Genomic DNA, 8,474 nt, shown 5'->3' with positions numbered 1-8,474 from the left:
GTATTTTGCAAGAGGTTTGGAAGAGCTGAGGGGAAGGAAAAGCAGAGCTTCCCCAGGAGCCACGTGTCATGTTTCCTGCCCTCCTCTGGGCAGAGGCCATCAGGTCAGTGCCCTGCGCAGCTCTCGGTGGGGAGATTTACAAGGGAAATAGCCCCTCTCTGGAGACTGGTACCCAATGGTCCCTCCGCAGCTTCTGCTTAAAAGGTGGCAAGGAAGAACATTAACCTCCATCACAGGCCCTGTGCCCTCTCTCCTCTCCATCCTGTGCTCCTGGGTTCTTTTCTCTTGAGCACAGAAGTCTTGGGGCTGACAACAAGCCTCTAGAAGAAGAGGAGGTTGCTAGCAAGACAGCGGGGAGCAAACGGGCTCCTGTGGATCTGTGAGAGAGCGGGTTTCATCAGACCGTGAAGATCTGCTGGTGAGTAAGGTGCACCTACAGCCGGCCTGATAAACCTGAGAGGGTCGCCTGCCTCGCTTCCTCCACCACTGCTCAGCCACATGAGTACGACTCAACCCATAGATGGGGACAATTTAAAGCTACCCAGTTTAAGTTATGAAGGGCTTTATGCCTGATGTTTTCAATGCCATAAAATAAGCCTTGACAAGTAAAATATATATATGTTTGACATTCATATTGGGGGAAAGGGATAAAAAAGCTGGAGAACTAAATGGAGTTAATCCCTCAAGTAGAGGATGTCTCTCCAGTGGCATGCTTAAGAGGAAAGGACCCAGCTATCTTTTGACCTGACAGTCTGTAAAGCTGTAGCTTGCAAACAAGCAGCAGATATATTTTCTTAACTTGTAACACTCCTTGGTGCTGTTGTGACCACAAATAGCACTCTTGAAATGAGCTCCTGTTGCATTTTGCAGTGGCAGTAAGAGGCAGATGAGACAGTTTTAAGTGGCCTCTCTCTTCTGTAACAAACATCTCCATCAGTGAGCTGATGACTGTGGGTTTCAGGAACATCGACCCATGAGGTTTTCCCTCTTTTATTTAAATAGCTTAACTGATTACATTATGTCATGCCCAATTAAAGTTCTTAAATATGGAAGAGAAGATAAAACCAGGCATGGACAACTGCTGTTTGACTCTGCCGGTACAGACAAGACAAATACGTATTTCGAAATGTCAAGTGGCTGCTGCTTTCAGCTTTCTTCAGTGATTACTTGGCTATGGTAGCAAATAAATGATGTTTGTACTCAGCAGCTTCACTTTCCTGAAAAAGAAAAACAATTTCCAACTAAGTTCTAAAGATTTAAATATTTAAGACTATTTCCCGATTGAGGTGTAAACTGGCAGAAATGCAGAAAAGTCCCTACCAACTCTTCAGTGTAGGTGTAGGCTGTCACAGTAATAAGTAAGACAAGAAAAACCACCAGCCCACAGCTTAACCGGGGCAGTACAGAGCAGCAGGTTCTGCTACCTCAGGGAGGAAAGTAAAGGAAAATATGTCCAGAGAATCAATCTACAGCAATAACTGCTGAAACGTTTGGAAAAACATGTCCTTTACATTCCCTCCCCTCAAAGATCTTGATTCTTTTTTGCAAGAGCTGATGGGATGGTAAAATCCTACACCACCACCAAAAGCACGACTGTTCCAGGTCATCCAGCTCGAGCAATGGATATCTCAACAGAAAAAAACTCAAACCGGAATACTGGCAGGTAATCTGAGGGCTTGCTCTGACATTCAGGAAAGTCAGCAGTAGACCTAAGTGGCCCTTGGCAGCAGAGGACGAGGGCCGCGGCAGGCAACCAAACTGCCTCTCTCCTTCCTGCTCCACAGCTGCACCTCCGCTTGTCCTGCTTTCAAGAATAAAAACTTAGACTTCAGACACATTCTCTGTTACTAGCTCAGGGTTTTATCTCATATTGATTTATTACCCAATAAAGGCAATTTTCAGTCACTGTTAAGATTTAAGCCCATGCATTTGATCTAAGTGAAATCCATAAATGACAAGACTAATAGAGAAGCCCATGAAATGCCCATTTAATACCAGGCATTTAAATGCAACTGTAGGTCCAGGTGCAAAAAGACTATTTACATGGAGATGGAGAAAGCATGAGGAAAAGACCAATATTGTAGGACTGCAGTGTTAAGATATCACTGTTACAGGCATTTGAGATATAGACTCAAATGTGCAAATGTTTGTGTTGGAACAGAAGAAAAACTGAGGAGAGGATGAATGAAGCAAGACATAATGTGCTTAGCAGAGAGATCAAGTGCTCTCATGTCCAGAAATGGCTTGGATGTTTTTATGGTGGACTTAATATATTGGAAAGCCTTCTGTAGCTCCTGGTCATAGACCAAATAAATCAAAGAATCCCTTCCAGCATTAACCATCTATTGATCTTCTGCAGGGCCGTAATTACATTGGGGAGCTCTACTGTTGGAACAGCAGCTGTATCCTGGATCCAGCCACAGCTCTTCGCGGTGAACCGTGTCGCAGGTGTTTAAAAAGCAATTGTACAGGAGAAAACCCTAATTTTCACCCATGGAGGACAGTTTTTTCAACCTGAGCTGCAAAGTCATTTTTCTATTATAGGTACTTTTAAAAGTGCTGTTTGGTTTTAGCCTAAGTATATTGCAGCTTCACATAGGCTTTGTTGAGGCTACCAGATTTTGACTACAGGACTATGAGACTGTTGATGAGCCATGGGACCTGTCAACAAAAGCTTTAAGCAGACTAACTGCACACAGCAATGTTCCAGGGTTGATTTCACTTCTGTTTTCAGTTTTCTTTGCCTGCTTTAAGGCTGCTCTCTGCATCCCTGGGAGCATGTACATTTGTTTTTAAGTCCGTATTACGAAGAAAGTTCAGTCACTTCCATGATCTGCACATGGATTACACGATGTAAACAGCAGACCTGTCAAAACAGTCGGGAGCAAAGGCTACACTAGGCATAGAAGAAAATCTCAGGCATTCCTAAAACAGGACAGCTTGCTGTCCTGCGTGTGCAGGATTGTACACGCATTGTCACCTACTGCCACAGAGCCCTGCAGTTCTGTCTAGCCGATGCCTTGTGGCTCAGGATTTTGTGACAATACTCAGACACATCCGTCATTCCCTCCCTATGATGTGCTAGGCCAGGGTAAGCACTTCACAGCTGATCAGAAGGAACATACTAAGCTGTATTTTCTACAGTGTTTTCTAGTGCAGATTAGGCAACAGGAGTGCCTAGGCCCCGAGGGAAAAGGAGAGGGCTGACCTCCTCCTTTGGCCCAAAACACTTGAAAGCCACAGAGCCCCAGGCTGCAAACCCCTTCTCACGCCCAGTGTGCCCCTCCTGCCAGTTACACCAGCGCCTCGCAGAGCTGCAATTTTCTTGACCGTTTCAGAAGTCCCAGGGAAGCGGTAGGCCCTCCTAGGCCAAATCCCAAGGGGCTTATTTAGCCAAACTTCCACTGGCCAGGCCCCGTTTCCCCCCACTGCATCGTTTCGGTGCAGAGCCGCTGGCCGAGCCGCTGGCCGAGCCGCCGCCCCGAGGCCGGCAGCCGGCGGAGGGCTGGGCGCTGGGGGCCCGTCGGTAAAACCCCGCAGCCAGCGGCCGCCCGGCTGCGGCCACCCCGCCGGCCCGGGGGGGCTCGGCGCGGCCGCGGGGGGTCCCGCCGGCGGCCCCGGCACTGCAGGGCGCGGCGAGGCACCGCACCGCGGCCGCTCGCAGCCGCCTCCGCGGCGCGGCTGCAGGTAGCCGGGCGGGCGGGCGGGCTGTGGCTGGCTCCTCGGCTCACCCCGCTCCGCAAACACCCCCAGCCAGGGCGCCCTCCTCCCGCCGCGGCTCCCCGGTTTCTCCCCACGCCCGCCCCGCCGCCCCGCACCCCGGCCCCGCGGCGGGGCTGCCTTTGCCCCTCCCGGTCTCCCCCGGCCCGGCCCGGGGCGGGCGCCCCCGCCGCCGCTCACCTCCTCCCGCACGGCGGCGGCGGCGGCGGCCCCCGGCGCGGGGGTGCTGCCCGGCCCGCTCTCAGCAGCCGCCTCGGGTTCCCTCTCCGAGGACATCCTTGGCCATCACCGGCAGCGGCGGCGGCTGCGGGGCCCCGAGACGGCAGAGCCCGCCGCGGGCCGGCCCCGCGCCGGGGCCGGGGCCGGGGCGAGTCGCCCCCCGCGCCCAGGGCCGCCCAGCCGGGTGCTCCCGGCTCCCTCCACCATCCCAGGCAGGCGGGCAGGGAGGGAGGGAGGGAGGCGGCGGAGGGGAGGAGAGAAAGACGAGGCGGAGGGGGGGTGCCCCTGCCGCTCCCGGCCCCTCCAGGTGGGCAGGCGACCGCCCGGCGGCTCCCGGCGCGCCTCTGCGGGAGGCTGGGAGCTGCGGGGTGCGCCCTCCCCTCCCGGGGGACGCCCTCCCAACCCCTACCCTCCCCGGGGTGCCCCCTCCTGTCTCCTTCTCGGGGTGAGCTTCGCCCCCCGCCCCCGCGGTGCACCCCCCCGCGGTGCACCCCCGCCGCCGTCCACCCCCTCTCAGCGCATCTTCACGCCTTCGCCGCCCGCAGCTCAGCCCCGGCCACCTCTCCCGCCTTTCCCCAGAGCCCGCACCTCGCCCGGGCTGGCGGCGGCACCCCTCGGGACGCGGCCCGGCAGCAGGAGGAGGAGGAGGAGGAGAAGGAGGAGGAGGAGGAGGAGGAGGAAGGCTGCCCCGGGGGAGCGCTCCGGCACGGAGCAGCCGGACAAACTTGCCCGGCGCCGCCTGGCGATGCCCCGCTCCCCTCCCCGGTCGCTGGACGCTCGCACCCGGGGCAGAGGGCGACGCTGCCGGGACCGAGCCCTGGGGCTGTCCCGGCCCCTCCAGGCGCAGCCGGGGAGCAGCAGCCGCCCCCCCCTCGCCCCCATCCCCCGCAGTGGGATTTCTGCTGCCTCCGGTGCGACAGGAGCGTTGGCGCGGAGCTGCCCCAGCACCCCGGCCCTGCTGCCCACCTTCACCTCCTTTCTCCCGGAGGAGAAGTTGGCAGAGGAAATGGAGGCACCCTGCTGCTCCTGCCCCTTCCTCCCCTCCCTGCTGCCTGAGCCTTTCCTACAGTTTCATCTGCCTCCAGCACAGGTCTCCCCCCCGCAACTGCAGCATCCTGCAAACTCCCTGCACTGTCAATATTTCTTCCTCCCGCCTGCATCCTGCACTCAGCACATCCAGTCATTATCTGCTCTCCTGCTGACCAGGACTGGTGTACTGCACCATCTTATCTCTGCATGTTTGCTTCATGTTTCATTACACTCTTTGCCTTGTGAGGCTCGTCTCATTTGATCCGTTTCTCTCTCTGTGCCCTAGAGCAGTATATATTTTAAATGCTTCATAAAATCTTGCAAACAGGCAAGTGAGCACACTTGAAACATCAACCTTCACTTTAATATTCGCACCTCAACTCCTGCCACAACATGCTTGCTGCTTTTCAGGCATGCTACTCTGGAAAACTGCACTCCAGTTTCAAGGCACTCAGGCTGCCTAAGAGGTTGGTTAGAAGGACTGTAGAGCAGGGAATGGTGCTTGGTGTGTGAATGTATAGAGAAAAAAGCCCCAAAGCTGGGATTTTCTAGAAGTGTTGGGGTCTGCTAAATCTGAATTTGAGGATATTAATTGCATTGGCCAAGTCTTGGCTGATGCCAGATGGAGAAACCCACCCATTTTTGGAGGTGCAGGATGTCCGTGACAGACAATTGACAAACTCCCTTTGCCTCCTGTGGCTCTGGATCACACTGCAGTGCATCTACTGCCACTGTAGCTACAGCCGCATGTGCCTTGTCCTCCCCTGATGACATCTCCTCCTGGCAGGAACGGCATTTGTTTGGCTGCATCCAATATATACGTGCAAAGTAGTCTGGCTTTTGCTTCTCTCAGCCCTGGAGAGGAGCTGCTGGATGCACATAGTGGAAAGCAGTACAACGCAGGTTTATAAACCGCATTGTGCTGGTTTTGGCTGCATAGAGTTAATCTTCTTCATGGTAGCTGGTATGGGGCTATGTTTCGGATTTGTGCTGAAAACAGAGTTGCTAACACGGGGATGTTTTAGTTACTGCTGAGCAGTGCTTACTCAGAATCAAGGCCTTTTCTGCTTCTCACACCACCCCACCAGTGAGTAGGCTGGGGGTGCACAAGAAGCTGGGAGGGGACACAGCTGGGACAGCTGACCCCAACTGACCAAAGGGATATTCCATACCATATGACATCATGCTCAGCATATACAGCTGGGGGAAGAAGAAGGAAGGGGGGGACGTTTGGAGTGATGGCATTTGTCTTCCCAAGTAACCATTACGTGTGATGGAGCCCTGCTTTCCTGGAGATGGCTGAACACCTACCTGCCGCTGGGAAGTAGTGAATGAATTCCTTGTTTTGCTTTGCTTGTGTGCGTGGCTTTTGCTTTACCTATTAAACTGTCTTCATCTCAACCCTCGAGTTTTCTCACTTTTACCCTTCTGATGCTCTCGCCCATCCTACCGGGGGGAGTGAGTGAGCAGCTGTGTGGTGCTTAGTTGCCAGCTGGGGTTAAACCACAACACACACGAAAATGCACATTTAAAATACCCTGTTTCCTTTCTGTAAGTGGCACAATGGGAAATTATCTCTTGGGGATAAGATAGCCAGCAGATGGGCAGGGAGTGGGTCACATCTGGGACACAGGAAGGAGCTGTAAAGAATGCATAAAGAATGCCTGTGACTTACCCACCAAGATCTATAGGGGAAGAGAGAATTAAAACCCTGTTCTGCTTGGTCAGCCCTTGTATGTTTGTCTAGATGGTTTCAGTGACCTTATATACACTATGAGACGGGTGTCTGTGGCCGTGCTGGGGCATGATGGAGTGCTGTGGTTAGAGGGGAAATGTGCCAAGCCAGAGAATTGTGCACTGAGAAAGCTGGGCTGAACATTATATTTGTGCCAAATTTCTACTTGTAGGGACTGTTAAAAAGCAACTGTTAAAGGCAATATGAAGGGAAGTAGAAAAAATGGGCTTCGGCGTATCGCAAAGCAGCTGTGAAGAAGCACCCCCATTCGGCAAGGCAGAAGGGGTGACAGTTTTCTGAAGTCGGGGACCCTATTTGTACAGACACCAGGGAGAGGCTGTGCACTGGAAAGGTGTCAGCTGGGCAAGCCAAGCAGCCCAGGAGTAAGAGCATCAAATTGAAAAGCTGAGTCAGACAAGGACGGAAAACGAAGACCTGGCAGAGCTCAGCCTGTCAGATTTGTCTGCCATCCCAGTCCGAATAGTCGCCTCTATTTAATAAATACGTCTAATACCCACTGGGCTTTGGGGCAGCCCAAACAGCTTCATGAAGGTTTTTAATTTATTTTCATTTCCACAGACACTCCGCTTTTGATGTTGAATAAACTGTGACTTATTTCATCTAAACCAATCCTGACTGTTGCTTGGCTTATGGCTGCAAGCAGTGCCAAGGACTGGCTAATTGGCCCTTCCACCTTTAAGGGATGAAGTTGTCTCTGAGGATATGTAGCCTCCAGTTGAATTCAGGCTTTCGATCTGAAAGGCACAGGCATGTACATCTTCCCACCTGCCATGCTGTCGGCGTGCTGCTAATACCCGAAACCAAGACGTGGGAAAAAGCCTAGAGATGAGAGAGACCTGGAGAAGGGAAAATGAAGGCTGCTATCCCTGAGATTTAAGCTTTGGAAATGTCATCTCTCACTTGGTGCCTCTATTTCCACCTCTCTAGCTCCAGATTCAAGGTATCAATCTCTGTTATCAAGGTCGCCTTCCCAACCTGAAGGAACAGGGGGAAAAAAGGAAGCTTTAATTCCAGAGAGTACTGCAAAATCTACGCAAAGAAACTCATTTTTTAATTTCAGAAATGCAGAGGATCAGTGTCACTGGTATGAGCTGCCTGAAGGGGCTATTTTTGTTCTTTAGAAGCTTTTCTCTCTATTCTAACACAGATTAATTATGAATATTTATGTATATAGCACCAAAAATGTGATAAGCAGTTTGCAGGCTGGCTTGCAAAATATGTATACCATATTGCAAAAATTAGCTCTCTCTTCTGGGCTTTGTGCCTGGTCACTCACTCTTTCTAAACAGCTAGCAAAGAACAGAGACAACATGCATTTGTAGCGCTGCTGCCTCTATTCAGAGCAAGAAGAAACTGGTGCAGTCAGGAACTGCAGTTTGTGTTAGTTTAAGATCAGCGCCCTGTCACTCAGAGCATGCCTCTGTTAAAACATTGATAATCCTTTATCTGAGCTCGGCTGGGCCATTGCACCAATTTAACAGGCAGAATTTTGTTCTGCTCTTTAGTGAGACATGGCATTTGGGCTAAATTTGCAAAGATCTGGTACCATTTTAAGATATACTTGGGAGCCTAGCATCTGTCTTTCAGATGAGACAGCTATCAAGATCCTGAGCATTTCTAACCATCAAAACTTGCAGAGCACTATTGAAAGAGAAACATTAAGCCTTCTGTCCAGGGGAGACTCCTACCAAGGAAATTGCAGTATGATGACTTCAAATTACTTTTCTGCCGCTCCAAAAAATAGCATAAG

This window comes from Gymnogyps californianus, chromosome 5 (assembly GCF_018139145.2).
Source record: "Gymnogyps californianus isolate 813 chromosome 5, ASM1813914v2, whole genome shotgun sequence".
Classification (NCBI taxonomy): domain Eukaryota; kingdom Metazoa; phylum Chordata; class Aves; order Accipitriformes; family Cathartidae; genus Gymnogyps; species Gymnogyps californianus.
This window is presented reverse-complemented; position numbering follows the sequence as displayed.